Source organism: Narcine bancroftii, chromosome 6 (assembly GCF_036971445.1).
Source record: "Narcine bancroftii isolate sNarBan1 chromosome 6, sNarBan1.hap1, whole genome shotgun sequence".
Classification (NCBI taxonomy): domain Eukaryota; kingdom Metazoa; phylum Chordata; class Chondrichthyes; order Torpediniformes; family Narcinidae; genus Narcine; species Narcine bancroftii.
Window position 1 is genome coordinate 108,840,079 of NC_091474.1, and position 22,091 is coordinate 108,862,169.

The window sequence follows — 22,091 nt, forward strand, 5'->3', positions numbered from 1 at the left end:
GCGTCTGATTCCCTGCCTCTGATTCCCCGCCTCTGATTCCCTGCCTCTGATTCCCAACCTCGGATTCCCCACCTCTGATTCCCCATATCCGATTCCCCGCCTCTGTTTCCCCGCCTCTGTTTCCCCGCCTCTGATTCCCCGCCTCTGTTTCCCTATATCTAATTCCCCACCTCTGATGCCCCAACTCTGATTCCCCGCCTCTGATTCCCCAGCTCTGATTCCCCGCCTCTGATTCCCTGCATCCGATTCCCCATATCTGATTCCCCGCCTCTGTTTCCCCGCCACTGATTCCCCGTCTCTGTTTCCCCATATCTGATTCCCCGCCTCTGATTCCCAACTATGATTCCCCGCCTCTGAGTCCCCAGCTCTGATTCCCTGCCTCTGATTCCCCGCGTTCTATTCCCTGCCTCTGATTCCCCGCCTGTGATTCCCCATCACTGATTCACCACCTCTGATTCCCCACCTCTGATTCCCCATATCTAATTCCCCGCCTCTGTTTTCCCGCCTCTGATTCCCCGCCTCTGTTTCCCCATATCTGATTCCCCGCCTCTGAATCCCCAACTCTGATTCCCTGCCTCAGATTCCCCAGCTCTGATTCCCCGCCTTTGATTCCCCCCGTCTGATTCCCAGCCTCTGAATCCCCGTGTCTGATTTCCTGCCTCTGATTCCCCGCCTCTGATTCCCCATCTCTGATTCACCGCCTCTGATTCCCCACCTCTGATTCCCCATCTCTGATTCCGCACATCCAATTCCCTGCCTCTGATTCCCCAACTCTGTTTCCCCACCTCTGATTCCCCAGCTCTGATACCCCGCCTCTGATTCCCCATATCTGATTCCCCGCCTCTGTTTTCCCGCCTCTGATTCCCTGCCTCTGATTCCCCATATCTGATTCCCCGCCTCTGATTCCCCAACTCTGATTCCCCGCCTCTGATTCCCCAGCTCTGAATCCCCGCCTCTGATTCCCCGCGTCTGATTCCCTGCCTCTGATTCCCCGCCTCTGATTCCCCATCTGTGATTCACAACCTCTGATGCCCCACCTCTGATTCCCCATATCTGATTCCCCGCCTCTGTTTCCCCGCCTCTGATTCCCCGCCTCTGATTCCCCATATCTGATTCCCCGCCTCTGATTGCCCACCTCTGATTCCCCGCGTCTGATTCCCTGCCTCTGATTCCCCGCCTCTGATTCCCCATCTCTGATTCACCACCTCTGATTCCCGGCCTCCGATTCCCCATCTCTGATTCCGCACATCCGATTCCCTGCCTATGATTCCCCACCTCTGATTCTCCACCTCTGATTCCCCATATCTGATTCCCTGCATCTGTTTCCCCGCCTCTGATTCCCCACCTCTGTTTCCCCATATCTGATTCCCCGCCTCTGATTCCCCAACTCTAATACCCCGCCTCTGATTCCCCAGCTCTGATTCCCCGCCTCTGATTCCCCGCATCTGATTCCCTGCCGCTGATTCCCCGCCTCTGATTCCGGCCTCTGATTCCCGGCCTCTGATTCCCTGCTTCTGATTCTGATTCCCTGCCTCTGATTCCCCATCTCTGATTCCGCACATCTGATTCCTTGCCTCTGATTCCCCACCTCTGATTCCCCATATCTGATTCCCCGCCTGGGTTTCCCCGCCTCTGATTCCCCGCCTCTGTTTCCCAATATCTAAGTCCCCACCTCTGATTCCCCAAATCTGATTCCCCACCTCTGATTCCCCAGCTCTGATTCCCCGCCTCTGATTCCCCGCATCTGATTCCCTGCATCTGATTCCAAGCTTCTGATTCCCTGCCTCTGATTCCCAACCTCTGATTCCCCACCTCTGATTCCCCATATCTGATTCCCCGCCTCTGTTTCCCCGCCTCGGATTCCCCGCCTCTGTTTCCCCATATCTGATTCCCGGCCTCTGATTCCCCGCCTCTGATTCCCCGCCTCTGATTCCCTGCCTCTGATTCCCCATCTCCGATTCCGCACATCTGATTCCCTTCCTCTGATTCCCCGCCTCTGATTCCCCGCCTCTGATTCCCTGCCTCTGATTCCCAACCTCGGATTCCCCACCTCTGATTCCCCATATCTGATTCCCCGCCTCTGTTTCCCCGCCTCTGTTTCCCCGCCTCTGATTCCCCGCCTCTGTTTCCCTATATCTAATTCCCCACCTCTGATGCCCCAACTCTGATTCCCCGCCTCTGATTCCCCAGCTCTGATTCCCCGCCTCTGATTCCCTGCATCCGATTCCCCATATCTGATTCCCCGCCTCTGTTTCCCCGCCACTGATGCCCCGCCTCTGTTTCCCCATATCTGATTCCCCGCCTCTGATTCCCAACTATGATTCCCCGCCTCTGATTCCCCAGCTCTGATTCCCTGCCTCTGATTCCCCGCGTTCTATTCCCTGCCTCTGATTCCCCGCCTGTGATTCCCCATCACTGATTCACCACCTCTGATTCCCCACCTCTGATTCCCCATATCTAATTCCCCGCCTCTGTTTTCCTGCCTCTGATTCCCCGCCTCTGTTTCCCCATATCTGATTCCCCGCCTCTGAATCCCCAACTCTGATTCCCTGCCTCAGATTCCCCAGCTCTGTTTCCCCGCCTTTGATTCCCCCCGTCTGATTCCCAGCCTCTGAATCCCCGTGTCTGATTTCCTGCCTCTGATTCCCCGCCTCTGATTCCCCATCTCTGATTCACCGCCTCTGATTCCCCACCTCTGATTCCCCATCTCTGATTCCGCACATCCAATTCCCTGCCTCTGATTCCCCAACTCTGATTCCCCACCTCTGATTCCCCAGCTCTGATTCCCCGCCTCAGATTCCCCGCGTCTGATTCCCTGCCTCTGATTCCCCGCCTCTGATTCTCTGCCTCTGATTCCCCATATCTGATTGCCCGCCTCTGATTCCCCAACTCTGATTCCCCGCTTCTGATTCCCCAGCTCTGAATCCCCGCCTCTGATTCCCCGCGTCTGATTCCCTGCCTCTGATTCCCCGCCTCTAATTCCCCATCTGTGATTCACAACCTCTGATGCCCCACCTCTGATTCCCCATATCTGATTCCCCGCCTCTGTTTCCCCGCCTCTGATTCACAACCTCTGATGCCCCACCTCTGATTCCCCATATCTGATTCCCCGCCTCTGTTTCCCCGCCTCTGATTCCCCGCCTCTGATTCCCCATATCTGATTCCCCGCCTCTGATTGCCCACCTCTGATTCCCCGCGTCTGATTCCCTGCCTCTGATTCCCCGCCTCTGATTCCCCATATCTGATTCACCACCTCTGATTCCCGGCCTCTGATTCCCCATCTCTGATTCCGCACATCCGATTCCCTGCCTATGATTCCCCACCTCTGATTCCCCGCCTCTGATTCCCCATATCTGATTCCCTGCCTCTGTTTCCCCGCCTCTGATTCCCCACCTCTGTTTCCCCATATCTGATTCCCCGCCTCTAATTCCCCAACTCTAATACCCTGCCTCTGATTCCCCAGCTCTGATTCCCCGCCTCTGATTCCCCGCATCTGTTTCCCTGCCTCTGATTCCCCGCCTCTGATTCCAGGCCTCTGATTTCCCGCATCTGATTCCCTGCCTCTGATTCCCCGCCTCTGATTCCAGGCCTCTGATTCCCAGCATCTGATTCCGGCCTCTCATTCCTGGCCTCTGATTCCCTGCTTCTGATTCTGATTCCCTGCCTCTGATTCCCCATCTCTGATTCCGCACATCTGATTCCCTGCCTCTGATTCCCCACCTCTGATTCCCCATATCTGATTCCCCGCCTCTGTTTCCCCACCTCTGATTCCCCGCCTCTGTTTCCCCATATCTGATACCCCGCCTCTGATTCCCCAACTCTGATTGCCCTCCTCTAATTCGCCAGCTATGATTCCCCGCCTCTGATTCCCTGCGTCTGATTCCCTGCCTCTGATTCCCAGCCTCTGATTTCCCTTCTCTGATTCACCACCTCTGAATCCCCACCTCTGATTCCCCATCTCTGATTCCGCACATCCGATTCCCTGCCTCTGATTCCCCGCCTCTGATTCCCCGCCTCTGATTCGCAACCTCTAATTCCCCACCTCTGATTCCCCATATCTGATTCCCCGCCTCTGTTTCCCTGCCTCTGATTCCCGGCCTCTGTTTCCCCATATCTGATTCCCCTCCTCTGATTCCCCAACTCTGATTCCCCGCCTCTGATTCCCCAGCTCTGATTCCCCGCCTTTTATTCCCGGCCTCTGATTCCCTGCCACTGATTCCCCGCCCCTGATTCCCCACCTCTGATTCCCCATATCTGATTCCCCGCCTCTGATTCCCCAGGTCTGATTCCCCACCTCTGATTCCCCAGCTCTGATTCCCTGCCACTGATTCCCCGCCCCTGATTCCCCACCTCTGATTCCCCATATCTGATTCCCCGCCTCTGTTTCCCCAGCTCTGATTCCCTGCCTCTGATTCCCTGCCCTGATTCCCCATCTCTGTTTCACCGCCTTTGATTCGCCACCTCTGATTCCCCATATCTGATTCCCCGCCTCTGTTTCCCCGCCTCTGATTCCCTGCCTCTGATTCCCAACCTCTGATTCCACACCTCTGATTCCCCATATCTGATTCCCCGCCTCTATTTCCCCATATCTGATTCCCCGCCTCTGATTCCCCAACTCTGATTCCCCGCCTCTGATTCCCCAGCTCTGATTCCCCGCCTCTGATTCCCGGCGTCCGATTCCCTGCCTCTGATTCCCCGCCTCTGATTCCCCACCTCTGATTCCCCATATCTAATTCCCCGCCTCTGTTTTCCCGCCTCTGATTCCCCGCCTCTGTTTCCCCATATCTGATTCCCCGCCTCTGAATCCCCAACTCTGATTCCCTGCCTCAGATTCCCCAGCTCTGATTCCCCATCTCTGATTCACCGCCTCTGATTCCCCACCTCTGATTCCCCATCTCTGATTCCGCACATCCAATTCCCTGCCTCTGATTCCCCAACTCTGATTCCCCACCTCTGATTCCCCAGCTCTGATTCCCCGCCTCAGATTCCCCGCGTCTGATTCCCTGCCTATGATTCCCCGCCTCTGATTCCCTGCCTCTGATTCCCCATATCTGATTCCCCGCCTCTGATTCCCCAACTCTGATTCCCCGCTTCTGATTCCCCAGCTCTGAATCCCCGCCTCTGATTCCCCGCGTCTGATTCCCTGCCTCTGATTCCCCGCCTCTAATTCCCCATCTGTGATTCACAACTTCTGATGCCCCACCTCTGATTCCCCATATCTGATTCCCCGCATCTGTTTCCCCGCCTCTGATTCCCCGCCTCTTATTCCCTGCCTCTGATTCCCAACCTCGGATTCCCCACCTCTGATTCCCCATATCTGATTCCCTGCCTCTGTTTCCCCGCCTCTGTTTCCCCGCCTCTGATTCCCCGCCTCTGTTTCCCTATATCTAATTCCCCACATCTGATGCCCCAACTCTGATTCCCCGCCTCTGATTCCCCAGCTCTGATTCCTCGCCTCTGATTCCCTGCATCCGATTCCCCATATCTGATTCCCCGCCTCTCTTTCCCCGCCAATGATTCCCCGCCTCTGTTTCCCCATATCTGATTCCCCGCCTCTGATTCCCAACTATGATTCCCCGCCTCTGATTCCCCAGCTCTGATTCCCTGCCTCTGATTCCCCGCGTTCTATTCCCTGCCTCTGATTCCCCGCCTGTGATTCCCCATCACTGATTCACCACCTCTGATTCCCCACCTCTGATTCCCCATATCTAATTCCCCGCCTCTGTTTTCCCGCCTCTGATTCCCCGCCTCTGTTTCCCCATATCTGATACCCCGCCTCTGAATTCCCAACTCTGATTCCCTGCCTCAGATTCCCCAGCTCTGATTCCCCGCCTTTGATTCCCCCCGTCTGATTCCCAGCCTCTGAATCCCCGTGTCTGATTTCCTGCCTCTGATTCCCCGCCTCTGATTCCCCATCTCTGATTCACCGCCTCTGATTCCCCACCTCTGATTCCCCATCTCTGATTCCGCACATCCAATTCCCTGCCTCTGATTCCCCAACTCTGATTCCCCACCTCTGATTCCCCAGCTCTGATTCCCCGCCTCAGATTCCCCGCGTCTGATTCCCTGCCTCTGATTCCCCGCCTCTGATTCCCTGCCTCTGATTCCCCATATCTGATTCCCCGCCTCTGATTCCCCAACTCTGATTCCCCGCTTCTGATTCCCCAGCTCTGAATCCCCGCCTCTGATTCCCCGTTCTGATTCCCTGCCTCTGATTCCCCGCCTCTAATTCCCCATCTGTGATTCACAACCTCTGATGCCCCACCTCTGATTCCCCATATCTGATTCCCCGCCTCTGTTTCCCCGCCTCTGATTCCCCGCCTCTGATTCCCCATATCTGATTCCCCGCCTCTGATTGCCCACCTCTGATTCCCCGCGTCTGATTCCCTGCCTCTGATTCCCCGCCTCTGATTCCCCATATCTGATTCACCACCTCTGATTCCCGGCCTCTGATTCCCCATCTCTGATTCCGCACATCCGATTCACTGCCTATGATTCCCCACCTCTGATTCCCCGCCTCTGATTCCCCATATCTGATTCCCTGCCTCTGTTTCCCCGCCTCTGATTCCCCACCTCTGTTTCCCCATATCTGATTCCCCGCCTCTAATTCCCCAACTCTAATACCCTGCCTCTGATTCCCCAGCTCTGATTCCCCGCCTCTGATTCCCCGCATCTGATTCCCTGCCTCTGATTCCCCGCCTCTGATTCCAGGCCTCTGATTTCCCGCATCTGATTCCCTGCCTCTGATTCCCCGCCTCTGATTCCAGGCCTCTGATTCCCAGCATCTGATTCCGGCCTCTCATTCCTGGCCTCTGATTCCCTGCTTCTGTTTCTGATTCCCCGCCTCTGATTCCCCATCTCTGATTCCGCACATCTGATTCCCTGCCTCTGATTCCCCACCTCTGATTCCCCATATCTGATTCCCCGCCTCTGTTTCCCCGCCTCTGATTCCCCGCCTCTGTTTCCCCATATCTGATACCCCGCCTCTGATTCCCCAACTCTGATTGCCCTCATCTAATTCGCCAGCTATTATTCCCCGCCTCTGATTCCCTGCGTCTGATTCCCTGCCTCTGATTCCCAGCCTCTGATTTCCCTTCTCTGATTCACCACCTCTGAATCCCCACCTCTGATTCCCCATCTCTGATTCCGCACATCCGATTCCCTGCCTCTGATTCCCCGCCTCTGATTCCCCGCCTCTGATTCGCAACCTCTAATTCCCCACCTCTGATTCCCCATATCTGATTCCCCGCCTCTGTTTCCCTGCCTCTGATTCCCGGCCTCTGTTTCCCCATATCTGATTCCCCTCCTCTGATTCCCCAACTCTGATTCCCCGCCTCTGATTCCCCAGCTCTGATTCCCCGCCTTTTATTCCCGGCCTCTGATTCCCTGCCACTGATTCCCCGCCCCTGATTCCCCACCTCTGATTCCCCATATCTGATTCCCCGCCTCTGATTCCCCAGCTCTGATTCCCCACCTCTGATTCCCCAGCTCTGATTCCCTGCCACTGATTCCCCGCCCCTGATTCCCCACCTCTGATTCCCCATATCTGATTCCCCGCCTCTGTTTCCCCAGCTCTGATTCCCTGCCTCTGATTCCCTGCCCTGATTCCCCATCTCTGTTTCACCGCCTTTGATTCGCCACCTCTGATTCCCCATATCTGATTCCCCGCCTCTGTTTCCCCGCCTCTGATTCCCTGCCTCTGATTCCCAACCTCTGATTCCACACCTCTGATTCCCCATATCTGATTCCCCGCCTCTATTTCCCCATATCTGATTCCCCGCCTCTGATTCCCCAACTCTGATTCCCCGCCTCTGATTCCCCAGCTCTGATTCCCCGCCTCTGATTCCCGGCGTCCGATTCCCTGCCTCTGATTCCCCGCCTCTGATTCCCCATCTCTAATTCACCACCTCTGATTCCACACCTCTGATTCCCCATATCTAATTCCCCGCCTCTGTTTTCCCGCCTCTGATTCCCCGCCTCTGTTTCCCCATATCTGATTCCCCACCTCTGAATCCCCAACTCTGATTCCCTGCCTCAGATTCCCCAGCTCTGATTCCCCATCTCTGATTCACCGCCTCTGATTCCCCACCTCTGATTCCCCATCTCTGATTCCGCACATCCAATTCCCTGCCTCTGATTCCCCAACTCTGATTCCCCACCTCTGATTCCCCAGCTCTGATTCCCCGCCTCAGATTCCCCGCGTCTGATTCCCTGCCTATGATTCCCCGCCTCTGATTCCCTGCCTCTGATTCCCCATATCTGATTCCCCGCCTCTGATTCCCCAACTCTGATTCCCCGCTTCTGATTCCCCAGCTCTGAATCCCCGCCTCTGATTCCCCGCGTCTGATTCCCTGCCTCTGATTCCCCGCCTCTAATTCCCCATCTGTGATTCACAACTTCTGATGCCCCACCTCTGATTCCCCATATCTGATTCCCCGCATCTGTTTCCCCGCCTCTGATTCACCGCCTCTTATTCCCTGCCTCTGATTCCCAACCTCGGATTCCCCACCTCTGATTCCCCATATCTGATTCCCCGCCTCTGTTTCCCCGCCTCTGTTTCCCCGCCTCTGATTCCCCGCCTCTGTTTCCCTATATCTAATTCCCCACCTCTGATGCCCCAACTCTGATTCCCCGCCTCTGATTCCCCAGCTCTGATTCCCCGCCTCTGATTCCCTGCATCCGATTCCCCATATCTGATTCCCCGCCTCTCTTTCCCCGCCACTGATTCCCCGCCTCTGTTTCCCCATATCTGATTCCCCGCCTCTGATTCCCAACTATGATTCCCCGCCTCTGATTCCCCAGCTCTGATTCCCTGCCTCTGATTCCCCGCGTTCTATTCCCTGCCTCTGATTCCCCGCCTGTGATTCCCCATCACTGATTCACCACCTCTGATTCCCCACCTCTGATTCCCCATATCTAATTCCCCGCCTCTGTTTTCCCGCCTCTGATTCCCCGCCTCTGTTTCCCCATATCTGATACCCCGCCTCTGAATTCCCAACTCTGATTCCCTGCCTCAGATTCCCCAGCTCTGATTCCCCGCCTTTGATTCCCCCCGTCTGATTCCCAGCCTCTGAATCCCCGTGTCTGATTTCCTGCCTCTGATTCCCCGCCTCTGATTCCCCATCTCTGATTCACCGCCTCTGATTCCCCACCTCTGATTCCCCATCTCTGATTCCGCACATCCAATTCCCTGCCTCTGATTCCCCAACTCTGATTCCCCACCTCTGATTCCCCAGCTCTGATTCCCCGCCTCAGATTCCCCGCGTCTGATTCCCTGCCTCTGATTCCCCGCCTCTGATTCCCTGCCTCTGATTCCCCATATCTGATTCCCCGCCTCTGATTCCCCAACTCTGATTCCCCGCTTCTGATTCCCCAGCTCTGAATCCCCGCCTCTGATTCCCCGTTCTGATTCCCTGCCTCTGATTCCCCGCCTCTAATTCCCCATCTGTGATTCACAACCTCTGATGCCCCACCTCTGATTCCCCATATCTGATTCCCCGCCTCTGTTTCCCCGCCTCTGATTCCCCGCCTCTGATTCCCCATATCTGATTCCCAGCCTCTGATTGCCCACCTCTGATTCCCCGCGTCTGATTCCCTGCCTCTGATTCCCCGCCTCTGATTCCCCATATCTGATTCACCACCTCTGATTCCCGGCCTCTGATTCCCCATCTCTGATTCCGCACATCCGATTCCCTGCCTATGATTCCCCACCTCTGATTCCCCGCCTCTGATTCCCCATATCTGATTCCCTGCCTCTGTTTCCCCGCCTCTGATTCCCCACCTCTGTTTCCCCATATCTGATTCCCCGCCTCTGATTCCCCAACTCTAATACCCTGCCTCTGATTCCCCAGCTCTGATTCCCCGCCTCTGATTCCCCGCATCTGATTCCCTGCCTCTGATTCCCCGCCTCTGATTCCAGGCCTCTGATTTCCCGCATCTGATTCCTTGCCTCTGATTCCCTGCCTCTGATTCCAGGCCTCTGATCCCAGCATCTGATTCCGGCCTCTGATTCCCAGCCTCTGATTCCCTGCTTCTGATTCTGATTCCCTGCCTCTGATTCCCCATCTCTGATTCCGCACTTCTGATTCCCTGCCTCTGATTCCCCACCTCTGATTCCCCATATCTGATTCCCCGCCTCTGTTTCCCCACCTCTGATTCCCCGCCTCTGTTTCCCCATATCTGATTCCCCGCCTCTGATTCCCCAACTCTGATTCCCCTCCTCTAATTCGCCAGCTATGATTCCCCGCCTCTGATTTCCTGCGTCTGATTCCCTGCCTCTGATTCCCAGCCTCTGATTCCCCTTCTCTGATTCACCACCTCTGAATCCCCACCTCTGATTCCCCATCTCTGATTCCGCACATCCGATTCCCTGCCTCTGATTCCCCGCCTCTGATTCCCCGCCTCTGATTCGCAACCTCTAATTCCCCACCTCTGATTCCCCATATCTGATTCCCCGCCTCTGTTTCCCTGCCTCTGATTCCCGGCCTCTGTTTCCCCATATCTGATTCCCCTCCTCTGATTCCCCAACTCTGATTCCCCGCCTCTGATTCCCCAGCTCTGATTCCCCGCCTTTTATTCCCGGCCTCTGATTCCCTGCCACTGATTCCCCGCCCCTGATTCCCCACCTCTGATTCCCCATATCTGATTCCCCGCCTCTGTTTCCCCAGCTCTGATTCCCCACCTCTGATTCCCCAGCTCTGATTCCCTGCCACTGATTCCCCGCCCCTGATTCCCCACCTCTGATTCCCCATATCTGATTCCCCGCTTCTGTTTCCCCAGCTCTGATTCCCTGCCTCTGATTCCCTGCCCTGATTCCCCATCTCTGTTTCACCGCCTTTGATTCGCCACCTCTGATTCCCCATATCTGATTCCCCGCCTCTGTTTCCCCGCCTCTGATTCCCTGCCTCTGATTCCCAACCTCTGATTCCACACCTCTGATTCCCCATATCTGATTCCCCGCCTCTATTTCCCCATATCTGATTCCCCGCCTCTGATTCCCCAACTCTGATTCCCCGCCTCAGATTCCCCAGCTCTGATTCCCCGCCTCTGATTCCCGGCGTCCGATTCCCTGCCTCTGATTCCCCGCCTCTGATTCCCCATCTCTGATTCACCACCTCTTATTCCCCACCTCTGATTCCCCATATCTAATACCCCGCCTCTGTTTTCCCGCCTCTGATTCCCCGCCTCTGTTTCCCCATATCTGATTCCCCGCCTCTGATTCCCTGCCTCTGATTCCCCATATCTGATTCCCCGCCTCTGATTCCCCAACTCTGATTCCCCGCTTCTGATTCCCCAGCTCTGAATCCCCGCCTCTGATTCCCCGCGTCTGATTCCCTGCCTCTGATTCCCCGCCTCTAATTCCCCATCTGTGATTCACAACTTCTGATGCCCCACCTCTGATTCCCCATATCTGATTCCCCGCCTCTGTTTCCCCGCCTCTGATTCCCCGCCTCTGATTCCCCATATCTGATTCCCCGCCTCTGATTGCCCACCTCTGATTTCCCGCGTCTGATTCCCTGCCTCTGATTCCCCGCCTCTGATTCCCCATATCTGATTCACCACCTCTCATTCCCGGCCTCTGATTCCCCATCTCTGATTCCGCACATCCGATTCCCTGCCTATGATTCCCCACCTCTGATTCCCCGCCTCTGATTCCCCATATCTGATACCCTGCCTCTGTTTCCCCGCCTCTGATTCCCCACCTCTGTTTCCCCATATCTGATTCCCCGCCTCTGATTCTCCAACTCTAATACCCTGCCTCTGATTCCCCAGCTCTGATTTCCCGCCTCTGATTCCCCGCATCTGATTCCCTGCCTCTGATTCCCCGCCTCTGATTCCAGGCCTCTGATTCCCAGCATCTGATTCCGGCCTCTGATTCCCGGCCTCTGATTCCCTGCTTCTGATTCTCATTCCCTGCCTCTGATTCCCCATCTCTGATTCCGCACATCTGATTCCCTGCCTCTGATTCCCCACCTCTGATTCCCCATATCTTATTCCCCGCCTCTGTTTCCCCGCCTCTGATTCCCCGCCTCTGTTTCCACATATCTGATACCCCGCCTCTGATTCCCCAACTCTGATTGCCCTCCTCTAATTCGCCAGCTATGATTCCCCGCCTCTGATTCCCTGCGTCTGATTCCCTGCCTCTGATTCCCAGCCTCTGATTTCCCTTCTCTGATTCACCACCTCTGAATCCCCACCTCTGATTCCCCATCTCTGATTCCGCACATCCGATTCCCTGCCTCTGATTCCCCGCCTCTGATTCCCCGCCTCTGATTCGCAACCTCTAATTCCCCACCTCTGATTCCCCATATCTGATTCCCCGCCTCTGTTTCCCTGCCTCTGATTCCCGGCCTCTGTTTCCCCATATCTGATTCCCCTCCTCTGATTCCCCAACTCTGATTCCCCGCCTCTGATTCCCCAGCTCTGATTCCCCGCCTTTTATTCCCGGCCTCTGATTCCCTGCCACTGATTCCCCGCCCCTGATTCCCCACCTCTGATTCCCCATATCTGATTCCCCGCCTCTGATTCCCCAGCTCTGATTCCCCACCTCTGATTCCCCAGCTCTGATTCCCTGCCACTGATTCCCCGCCCCTGATTCCCCACCTCTGATTCCCCATATCTGATTCCCCGCCTCTGTTTCCCCAGCTCTGATTCCCTGCCTCTGATTCCCTGCCCTGATTCCCCATCTCTGTTTCACCGCCTTTGATTCGCCACCTCTGATTCCCCATATCTGATTCCCCGCCTCTGTTTCCCCGCCTCTGATTCCCTGCCTCTGATTCCCAACCTCTGATTCCACACCTCTGATTCCCCATATCTGATTCCCCGCCTCTATTTCCCCATATCTGATTCCCCGCCTCTGATTCCCCAACTCTGATTCCCCGCCTCTGATTCCCCAGCTCTGATTCCCCGCCTCTGATTCCCGGCGTCCGATTCCCTGCCTCTGATTCCCCGCCTCTGATTCCCCACCTCTGATTCCCCATATCTAATTCCCCGCCTCTGTTTTCCCGCCTCTGATTCCCCGCCTCTGTTTCCCCATATCTAATTCCCCGCCTCTGAATCCCCAACTCTGATTCCCTGCCTCAGATTCCCCAGCTCTGATTCCCCATCTCTGATTCACCGCCTCTGATTCCCAACCTCTGATTCCCCATCTCTGATTCCGCACATCCAATTCCCTGCCTCTGATTCCCCAACTCTGATTCCCCACCTCTGATTCCCCAGCTCTGATTCCCCGCCTCAGATTCCCAGCGTCTGATTCCCTGCCTATGATTCCCCGCCTCTGATTCCCTGCCTCTGATTCCCCATATCTGATTCCCCGCCTCTGATTCCCCAACTCTGATTCCCCGCTTCTGATTCCCCAGCTCTGAATCCCCGCCTCTGATTCCCCGCGTCTGATTCCCTGCCTCTGATTCCCCGCCTCTAATTCCCCATCTGTGATTCACAACTTCTGATGCCCCACCTCTGATTCCCCATATCTGATTCCCCGCATCTGTTTCCCCGCCTCTGATTCCCCGCCTCTTATTCCCTGCCTCTGATTCCCAACCTCGGATTCCCCACCTCTGATTCCCCATATCTGATTCCCTGCCTCTGTTTCCCCGCCTCTGTTTCCCCGCCTCTGATTCCCCGCCTCTGTTTCCCTATATCTAATTCCCCACCTCTGATGCCCCAACTCTGATTCCCCGCCTCTGATTCCCCAGCTCTGATTCCCCGCCTCTGATTCCCTGCATCCGTTTCCCCATATCTGATTCCCCGCCTCTCTTTCCCCGCCAATGATTCCCCGCCTCTGTTTCCCCATATCTGATTCCCCGCCTCTGATTCCCAACTATGATTCCCCGCCTCTGATTCCCCAGCTCTGATTCCCTGCCTCTGATTCCCCGCGTTCTATTCCCTGCCTCTGATTCCCCGCCTGTGATTCCCCATCACTGATTCACCACCTCTGATTCCCCATATCTAATTCCCCGCCTCTGTTTTCCCGCCTCTGATTCCCCGCCTCTGTTTCCCCATATCTGATACCCCGCCTCTGAATTCCCAACTCTGATTCCCTGCCTCAGATTCCCCAGCTCTGATTCCCCGCCTTTGATTCCCCCCGTCTGATTCCCAGCCTCTGAATCCCCGTGTCTGATTTCCTGCCTCTGATTCCCCGCCTCTGATTCCCCATCTCTGATTCACCGCCTCTGATTCCCCACCTCTGATTCCCCATCTCTGATTCCGCACATCCAATTCCCTGCCTCTGATTCCCCAACTCTGATTCCCCACCTCTGATTCCCCAGCTCTGATTCCCCGCCTCAGATTCCCCGCGTCTGATTCCCTGCCTCTGATTCCCCGCCTCTGATTCCCTGCCTCTGATTCCCCATATCTGATTCCCCGCCTCTGATTCCCCAACTCTGATTCCCCGCTTCTGATTCCCCAGCTCTGAATCCCCGCCTCTGATTCCCCGTTCTGATTCCCTGCCTCTGATTCCCCGCCTCTAATTCCCCATCTGTGATTCACAACCTCTGATGCCCCACCTCTGATTCCCCATATCTGATTCCCCGCCTCTGTTTCCCCGCCTCTGATTCCCCGCCTCTGATTCCCCATATCTGATTCCCCGCCTCTGATTGCCCACCTCTGATTCCCCGCGTCTGATTCCCTGCCTCTGATTCCCCGCCTCTGATTCCCCATATCTGATTCACCACCTCTGATTCCCGGCCTCTGATTCCCCATCTCTGATTCCGCACATCCGATTCACTGCCTATGATTCCCCACCTCTGATTCCCCGCCTCTGATTCCCCATATCTGATTCCCTGCCTCTGTTTCCCCGCCTCTGATTCCCCACCTCTGTTTCCCCATATCTGATTCCCCGCCTCTAATTCCCCAACTCTAATACCCTGCCTCTGATTCCCCAGCTCTGATTCCCCGCCTCTGATTCCCCGCATCTGATTCCCTGCCTCTGATTCCCCGCCTCTGATTCCAGGCCTCTGATTTCCCGCATCTGATTCCCTGCCTCTGATTCCCCGCCTCTGATTCCAGGCCTCTGATTCCCAGCATCTGATTCCGGCCTCTCATTCCTGGCCTCTGATTCCCTGCTTCTGATTCTGATTCCCTGCCTCTGATTCCCCATCTCTGATTCCGCACATCTGATTCCCTGCCTCTGATTCCCCACCTCTGATTCCCCATATCTGATTCCCCGCCTCTGTTTCCCCGCCTCTGATTCCCCGCCTCTGTTTCCCCATATCTGATACCCCGCCTCTGATTCCCCAACTCTGATTGCCCTCCTCTAATTCGCCAGCTATGATTCCCCGCCTCTGATTCCCTGCGTCTGATTCCCTGACTCTGATTCCCAGCCTCTGATTTCCCTTCTCTGATTCACCACCTCTGAATCCCCACCTCTGATTCCCCATCTCTGATTCCGCACATCCGATTCCCTGCCTCTGATTCCCCGCCTCTGATTCCCCGCCTCTGATTCGCAACCTCTAATTCCCCACCTCTGATTCCCCATATCTGATTCCCCGCCTCTGTTTCCCTGCCTCTGATTCCCGGCCTCTGTTTCCCCATATCTGATTCCCCTCCTCTGATTCCCCAACTCTGATTCCCCGCCTCTGATTCCCCAGCTCTGATTCCCCGCCTTTTATTCCCGGCCTCTGATTCCCTGCCACTGATTCCCCGCCCCTGATTCCCCACCTCTGATTCCCCATATCTGATTCCCCGCCTCTGATTCCCCAGCTCTGATTCCCCACCTCTGATTCCCCAGCTCTGATTCCCTGCCACTGATTCCCCGCCCCTGATTCCCCACCTCTGATTCCCCATATCTGATTCCCCGCCTCTGTTTCCCCAGCTCTGATTCCCTGCCTCTGATTCCCTGCCCTGATTCCCCATCTCTGTTTCACCGCCTTTGATTCGCCACCTCTGATTCCCCATATCTGATTCCCCGCCTCTGTTTCCCCGCCTCTGATTCCCTGCCTCTGATTCCCAACCTCTGATTCCACACCTCTGATTCCCCATATCTGATTCCCCGCCTCTATTTCCCCATATCTGATTCCCCGCCTCTGATTCCCCAACTCTGATTCCCCGCCTCTGATTCCCCAGCTCTGATTCCCCGCCTCTGATTCCCGGCGTCCGATTCCCTGCCTCTGATTCCCCGCCTCTGATTCCCCATCTCTAATTCACCACCTCTGATTCCACACCTCTGATTCCCCATATCTAATTCCCCGCCTCTGTTTTCCCACCTCTGATTCCCCGCCTCTGTTTCCCCATATCTGAATCCCCGCCTCTGAATCCCCAACTCTGATTCCCTGCCTCAGATTCCCCAGCTCTGATTCCCCATCTCTGATTCACCGCCTCTGATTCCCCACCTCTGATTCCCCATCTCTGATTCCGCACATCCAATTCCCTGCCTCTGATTCCCCAACTCTGATTCCCCACCTCTGATTCCCCAGCTCTGATTCCCCGCCTCAGATTCCCCGCGTCTGATTCCCTGCCTATGATTCCCCGCCTCTGATTCCCTGCCTCTGATTCCCCATATCTGATTCCCCGCCTCTGATTCCCCAACTCTGATTCCCCGCTTCTGATTCCCCAGCTCTGAATCCCCGCTTCTGATTCCCCGCGTCTGATTCCCTGCCTCTGATTCCCCGCCTCTAATTCCCTATCTGTGATTCACAACTTCTGATGCCCCACCTCTGATTCCCCATATCTGATTCCCCGCATCTGTTTCCCCGCCTCTGATTCCCCGCCTCTTATTCCCTGCCTCTGATTCCCAACCTCGGATTCCCCACCTCTGATTCCCCATATCTGATTCCCCGCCTCTGTTTCCCCGCCTCTGTTTCCCCGCCTCTGATTCCCCGCCTCTGTTTCCCTATATCTAATTCCCCACCTCTGATGCCCCAACTCTGATTCCCCGCCTCTGATTCCCCAGCTCTGATTCCCCGCCTCTGATTCCCTGCATCCGATTCCCCATATCTGATTCCCCGCCTCTCTTTCCCCGCCACTGATTCCCCGCCTCTGTTTCCCCATATCTGATTCCCCGCCTCTGATTCCCAACTATGATTCCCCGCCTCTGATTCCCCAGCTCTGATTCCCTGCCTCTGATTCCCCGCGTTCTATTCCCTGCCTCTGATTCCCCGCCTGTGATTCCCCATCACTGATTCACCACCTCTGATTCCCCACCTCTGATTCCCCATATCTAATTCCCCGCCTCTGTTTTCCCGCCTCTGATTCCCCGCCTCTGTTTCCCCATATCTGATACCCCGCCTCTGAATTCCCAACTCTGATTCCCTGCCTCAGATTCCCCAGCTCTGATTCCCCGCCTTTGATTCCCCCCGTCTGATTCCCAGCCTCTGAATCCCCGTGTCTGATTTCCTGCCTCTGATTCCCCGCCTCTGATTCCCCATCTCTGATTCACCGCCTCTGATTCCCCACCTCTGATTCCCCATCTCTGATTCCGCACATCCAATTCCCTGCCTCTGATTCCCCAACTCTGATTCCCCACCTCTGATTCCCCAGCTCTGATTCCCCGCCTCAGATTCCCCGCGTCTGATTCCCTGCCTCTGATTCCCCGCCTCTGATTCCCTGCCTCTGATTCCCCATATCTGATTCCCCGCCTCTGATTCCCCAACTCTGATTCCCCGCTTCTGATTCCCCAGCTCTGAATCCCCGCCTCTGATTCCCCGTTCTGATTCCCTGCCTCTGATTCCCCGCCTCTAATTCCCCATCTGTGATTCACAACCTCTGATGCCCCACCTCTGATTCCCCATATCTGATTCCCCACCTCTGTTTCCCCGCCTCTGATTCCCCGCCTCTGATTCCCCATATCTGATTCCCAGCCTCTGATTGCCCACCTCTGATTCCCCGCGTCTGATTCCCTGCCTCTGATTCCCCGCCTCTGATTCCCCATATCTGATTCACCACCTCTGATTCCCGGCCTCTGATTCCCCATCTCTGATTCCGCACATCCGATTCCCTGCCTATGATTCCCCACCTCTGATTCCCCGCCTCTGATTCCCCATATCTGATTCCCTGCCTCTGTTTCCCCGCCTCTGATTCCCCACCTCTGTTTCCCCATATCTGATTCCCCGCCTCTGATTCCCCAACTCTAATACCCTGCCTCTGATTCCCCAGCTCTGATTCCCCGCCTCTGATTCCCCGCATCTGATTCCCTGCCTCTGATTCCCCGCCTCTGATTCCAGGCCTCTGATTTCCCGCATCTGATTCCTTGCCTCTGATTCCCCGCCTCTGATTCCAGGCCTCTGATCCCAGCATCTGATTCCGGCCTCTGATTCCCAGCCTCTGATTCCCTGCTTCTGATTCTGATTCCCTGCCTCTGATTCCCCATCTCTGATTCCGCACTTCTGATTCCCTGCCTCTGATTCCCCACCTCTGATTCCCCATATCTGATTCCCCGCCTCTGTTTCCCCGCCTCTGATTCCCCGCCTCTGTTTCCCCATATCTGATTCCCCGCCTCTGATTCCCCAACTCTGATTCCCCTCCTCTAATTCGCCAGCTATGATTCCCCGCCTCTGATTTCCTGCGTCTGATTCCCTGCCTCTGATTCCCAGCCTCTGATTCCCCTTCTCTGATTCACCACCTCTGAATCCCCACCTCTGATTCCCCATCTCTGATTCCGCACATCCGATTCCCTGCCTCTGATTCCCCGCCTCTGATTCCCCGCCTCTGATTCGCAACCTCTAATTCCCCACCTCTGATTCCCCATATCTGATTCCCCGCCTCTGTTTCCCTGCCTCTGATTCCCGGCCTCTGTTTCCCCATATCTGATTCCCCTCCTCTGATTCCCCAACTCTGATTCCCCGCCTCTGATTCCCCAGCTCTGATTCCCCGCCTTTTATTCCCGGCCTCTGATTCCCTGCCACTGATTCCCCGCCCCTGATTCCCCACCTCTGATTCCCCATATCTGATTCCCCGCCTCTGTTTCCCCAGCTCTGATTCCCCACCTCTGATTCCCCAGCTCTGATTCCCTGCCACTGATTCCCCGCCCCTGATTCCCCACCTCTGATTCCCCATATCTGAATCCCCGCCTCTGAATCCCCAACTCTGATTCCCTGCCTCAGATTCCCCAGCTCTGATTCCCCATCTCTGATTCACCGCCTCTGATTCCCCACCTCTGATTCCCCATCTCTGATTCCGCACATCCAATTCCCTGCCTCTGATTCCCCAACTCTGATTCCCCACCTCTGATTCCCCAGCTCTGATTCCCCGCCTCAGATTCCCCGCGTCTGATTCCCTGCCTATGATTCCCCGCCTCTGATTCCCTGCCTCTGATTCCCCATATCTGATTCCCCGCCTCTGATTCCCCAACTCTGATTCCCCGCTTCTGATTCCCCAGCTCTGAATCCCCGCTTCTGATTCCCCGCGTCTGATTCCCTGCCTCTGATTCCCCGCCTCTAATTCCCTATCTGTGATTCACAACTTCTGATGCCCCACCTCTGATTCCCCATATCTGATTCCCCGCATCTGTTTCCCCGCCTCTGATTCCCCGCCTCTTATTCCCTGCCTCTGATTCCCAACCTCGGATTCCCCACCTCTGATTCCCCATATCTGATTCCCCGCCTCTGTTTCCCCGCCTCTGTTTCCCCGCCTCTGATTCCCCGCCTCTGTTTCCCTATATCTAATTCCCCACCTCTGATGCCCCAACTCTGATTCCCCGCCTCTGATTCCCCAGCTCTGATTCCCCGCCTCTGATTCCCTGCATCCGATTCCCCATATCTGATTCCCCGCCTCTCTTTCCCCGCCACTGATTCCCCGCCTCTGTTTCCCCATATCTGATTCCCCGCCTCTGATTCCCAACTATGATTCCCCGCCTCTGATTCCCCAGCTCTGATTCCCTGCCTCTGATTCCCCGCGTTCTATTCCCTGCCTCTGATTCCCCGCCTGTGATTCCCCATCACTGATTCACCACCTCTGATTCCCCACCTCTGATTCCCCATATCTAATTCCCCGCCTCTGTTTTCCCGCCTCTGATTCCCCGCCTCTGTTTCCCCATATCTGATACCCCGCCTCTGAATTCCCAACTCTGATTCCCTGCCTCAGATTCCCCAGCTCTGATTCCCCGCCTTTGATTCCCCCCGTCTGATTCCCAGCCTCTGAATCCCCGTGTCTGATTTCCTGCCTCTGATTCCCCGCCTCTGATTCCCCATCTCTGATTCACCGCCTCTGATTCCCCACCTCTGATTCCCCATCTCTGATTCCGCACATCCAATTCCCTGCCTCTGATTCCCCAACTCTGATTCCCCACCTCTGATTCCCCAGCTCTGATTCCCCGCCTCAGATTCCCCGCGTCTGATTCCCTGCCTCTGATTCCCCGCCTCTGATTCCCTGCCTCTGATTCCCCATATCTGATTCCCCGCCTCTGATTCCCCAACTCTGATTCCCCGCTTCTGATTCCCCAGCTCTGAATCCCCGCCTCTGATTCCCCGTTCTGATTCCCTGCCTCTGATTCCCCGCCTCTAATTCCCCATCTGTGATTCACAACCTCTGATGCCCCACCTCTGATTCCCCATATCTGATTCCCCACCTCTGTTTCCCCGCCTCTGATTCCCCGCCTCTGATTCCCCATATCTGATTCCCAGCCTCTGATTGCCCACCTCTGATTCCCCGCGTCTGATTCCCTGCCTCTGATTCCCCGCCTCTGATTCCCCATATCTGATTCACCACCTCTGATTCCCGGCCTCTGATTCCCCATCTCTGATTCCGCACATCCGATTCCCTGCCTATGATTCCCCACCTCTGATTCCCCGCCTCTGATTCCCCATATCTGATTCCCTGCCTCTGTTTCCCCGCCTCTGATTCCCCACCTCTGTTTCCCCATATCTGATTCCCCGCCTCTGATTCCCCAACTCTAATACCCTGCCTCTGATTCCCCAGCTCTGATTCCCCGCCTCTGATTCCCCGCATCTGATTCCCTGCCTCTGATTCCCCGCCTCTGATTCCAGGCCTCTGATTTCCCGCATCTGATTCCTTGCCTCTGATTCCCCGCCTCTGATTCCAGGCCTCTGATCCCAGCATCTGATTCCGGCCTCTGATTCCCAGCCTCTGATTCCCTGCTTCTGATTCTGATTCCCTGCCTCTGATTCCCCATCTCTGATTCCGCACTTCTGATTCCCTGCCTCTGATTCCCCACCTCTGATTCCCCATATCTGATTCCCCGCCTCTGTTTCCCCGCCTCTGATTCCCCGCCTCTGTTTCCCCATATCTGATTCCCCGCCTCTGATTCCCCAACTCTGATTCCCCTCCTCTAATTCGCCAGCTATGATTCCCCGCCTCTGATTTCCTGCGTCTGATTCCCTGCCTCTGATTCCCAGCCTCTGATTCCCCTTCTCTGATTCACCACCTCTGAATCCCCACCTCTGATTCCCCATCTCTGATTCCGCACATCCGATTCCCTGCCTCTGATTCCCCGCCTCTGATTCCCCGCCTCTGATTCGCAACCTCTAATTCCCCACCTCTGATTCCCCATATCTGATTCCCCGCCTCTGTTTCCCTGCCTCTGATTCCCGGCCTCTGTTTCCCCATATCTGATTCCCCTCCTCTGATTCCCCAACTCTGATTCCCCGCCTCTGATTCCCCAGCTCTGATTCCCCGCCTTTTATTCCCGGCCTCTGATTCCCTGCCACTGATTCCCCGCCCCTGATTCCCCACCTCTGATTCCCCATATCTGATTCCCCGCCTCTGTTTCCCCAGCTCTGATTCCCCACCTCTGATTCCCCAGCTCTGATTCCCTGCCACTGATTCCCCGCCCCTGATTCCCCACCTCTGATTCCCCATATCTGATTCCCCGCTTCTGTTTCCCCAGCTCTGATTCCCTGCCTCTGATTCCCTGCCCTGATTCCCCATCTCTGTTTCACCGCCTTTGATTCGCCACCTCTGATTCCCCATATCTGATTCCCCGCCTCTGTTTCCCCGCCTCTGATTCCCTGCCTCTGATTCCCAACCTCTGATTCCACACCTCTGATTCCCCATATCTGATTCCCCGCCTCTATTTCCCCATATCTGATTCCCCGCCTCTGATTCCCCAACTCTGATTCCCCGCCTCTGATTCCCCAGCTCTGATTCCCCGCCTCTGATTCCCGGCGTCCGATTCCCTGCCTCTGATTCCCCGCCTCTGA